The following is a 3,153-nucleotide window of genomic DNA, read 5'->3' on the forward strand; positions in this document are numbered from 1 at the left end:
GCCTCCGACAAGATTGTGGAGTTGAACCAAGGAGTTTGTAAGGGCAAGGAGATCGCCTACTTCATGAAGATCTATCGCTAGTGAGGCAAGTCCTTCATGGGTGACGGCCATGGTGGGATAGACAAGGTTGCTTCTTCGTGGACCCTTCGTGGGTGGAGCCCTCCGTGGACTCGCGCAACCGTTACCCTTCGTGGGTTGAAGTCTCCATCAACGTGGATGTACGATAGCACCACCTATCGGAACCACGCCAAAAACATCCGTGTCTCCAATTGCGTTTGAATCCTCTAAACCATTCTCTTTACTTCCTTGCAAGCTGCATGCTTTAATTTCCGCTGCCCATATACTCTTTGCATGCTTGCTTGATTTGTGTGATGATTGCTTGACTTGTCCTAAGATAGCTAAAATCTGCCACACTCTAAAATTGGGAAAAGGTTAAGTTTTTAATTGGTCAAGTAGTCTAATCACCCCCCCTCTAGACATACTTCAAGGTCCTACACCCTCTCCTACTTTCACAAGGAAAGGAGGGAGTCCTACTCTCGGTGGGAGTAGGACTCCTCCCTGGCGCGCCTCCTCCTAGCCGACCGCCCCCTCCCCCTTGCTCCTTTATATACGGGGGCAGGGGGGCACCTCTAGACACAACAATTGATCCTTGAGATCTATTAGCTGTGTGCGGTGCCCCCCTCCACTATATTACACCTCGATAATATCATAGCGATGCTTAGGCGAAGCCCTCGTCGGTAGAGCATCATCATCATCACCACGCCGTCGTGCTGATGGAACTCTCCCTCGCAGCTCTACTGGATCGGAGTTCGAGGGACGTCATCGAGCTGAACGTGTGCTGAACTCGAAGGTGCCGTGCGTTCGGTACTTGATCGGTCGGATCGTGAAGACGTACGACTACATCAACCGCATTGTGCTAACGCTTCCGCTTTCGGTCTACGAGGGTACATGGACAACACTCTCCCCTCTCGTTGCTATGCATCACCATGATCTTGCGTGTGCGTAGGATTTTTTTTGAAATTACTACGTTCCCCATCAGTGCACACATGAGAGCCTGAAGTCAGCGGGCATGGGGTAGCATGGCCAGCTACATGGAGTCATGTTAAAGGTGGAGCTGGAGTCTGACGAAGGACTTCACTCGGTGCTAATGGAGGGGCTATGGTGTAAGATGTCAAAAAATTAGAGTCTGTTTCAACGGTTAAAAGAGAGAGACATGTGGATCGGACTTGGGGCGGATGGTCTGATGAAAACATGATACTCTACATTGGTCGGTGATGATCAGAGGTTCTCTATAGTAGGGGTTAAGGCATTGTCGGCTAGCTACCCAGGAGACTCAGCTGGTATAGCACAGGCTCGACGTGGTGATCACGACGAGCGTTGATGTGAGAACAAGACACAGTGACAGACCAATGCACTAGTAGTAAGGCAAAGTGTGGAAAAGGTGCTAAAGTAGTGTTGGCGAGTACCAGGTTTAAGTTGGTGACTGGGTCTATTGGTACCTGAAGATGAACATGAGTTAACCATGAAGAATCTGAGGAAGTGACGGAAAGTCTGAAGTTGTCAAAAATTGAGAGAGTACGCGGTCGTATATTATGTGGTGTTCAGTGCATATGGCAAGGTGCAGATGACAAGTGCAGAAGAAGGCGGAGTGCTATAGCTTTGGGACATGTAAAGTCTATACAGAAGAAAGGGTGAGACAACTACGAATTTGACTCAGAGTGACACTAGATGACGGTAAAATTCCTTCAAGTTTCAGACATCAATGGAGAAAGAGCTAGGATATTGAGTTTGGGGAACTCTTATATGTGGCGTCCAAAATGTGAGTCATTCACTTTCAGAAACAAATATTTCAGAAATTGGGGACGCAAACTAGAGTAAAGGAGTAACTTAATTTTGCTCGAGAGTTGATGGTGAAGAAGACAAGACGGAACTACAATTGTAGGTGTAGTCACATCGAGTCTGGAAGTAGCAGCAGTGTTCATGGTAAAAAAATTAGTTTAATGTACATGAAAGTTTGATGCATGCATGAATCGATGGAGAATATTTGTCAAGGTGAAGTTTGTTGAAATTGTGTTGAATATGTTTATACATGGTACTCCCTCTGTGAAAAAATATAAGAACGTTTAAATCACTAGGGAGTAGGTTACAGTTAGACTTGAGTAGTACGGTGTGTAGCCAGGGTATGGTGTAGTGTCCCAGTGTGACTTGCATCCTAGATCTTTATATAATATGGGAGTAGACACATGTTATAACATATGCCCAACATAATAACATAAACACACATGGGAGCGGGCGGCATGTGCTGGCACCCAGATGGTTGGTGTGCGGTATTGTGACGGTGTCATGCGGAGGAGCGTCCGTAATCCTACCCCGGGGATGTAGCCGTGTTGGTGAAGCTCGTTAACAAATCTCAATGTCGTGGCTTGTGTGCTTGCTTGGTCTTCAAATGGCCCTCAAATATGAAGTCTCGTGATTCCTATGTAGGGTGCTCCATAAATTATGACAACTCAGGGTTTGATGACGACTCTATCAGAGTGGCCTTTTTGGTCAAAGTCGTCATATATTCACGGTGATCAGGCCGATATGCTAACTCCAGAGTTGCTGTAAGTTGGGGTCGCTTGCTTGAGAAGTGACGAAACCGATGACTATGTGGACAAGACTTTTCTCCATGGTGGTGTATGACGCATCTTGAGTGTGCCATCTTCCCCAACCTCATAAACTGTTCACACCTGGACATCGTCGTTCTGGATTGGAAAGTCGGAGGCTGGAAACAGTGCATTTGCTCTTATTTCTTGAGAGAACGGAAACTATGTATAGTTTACACAACCTTCCTGAAGAAAAAATTAATGGTTTTTGACTTGACTCCACTGGTCCAAGTAGTCGCTTTCCGAACTGATCCTGTCTCTAACGGCGTGCTTCGTCACCGATTCGAACGCAATGGCAAAGTGGCCCACCAATGATCGACTTGCGCTCAGGCACTTTGGGTTGGGTTGGGATTTCTCAAAAAAAAAATGCACTTTGGGTTGGGTGGTCAAACGAAGAAAAATCTTGGATAGAGCAAATGCAAATATAGAGGTCTTTTTTTAGACGCGGACATGGGAGTGGAGACATCAGACTGACTAGCGGAGCTTCTTTTTTTTTTAGACGCGGACA

Source organism: Triticum dicoccoides, chromosome 3B (genome assembly GCF_002162155.2).
Source record: "Triticum dicoccoides isolate Atlit2015 ecotype Zavitan chromosome 3B, WEW_v2.0, whole genome shotgun sequence".
Lineage (NCBI taxonomy): Eukaryota > Viridiplantae > Streptophyta > Magnoliopsida > Poales > Poaceae > Triticum > Triticum dicoccoides.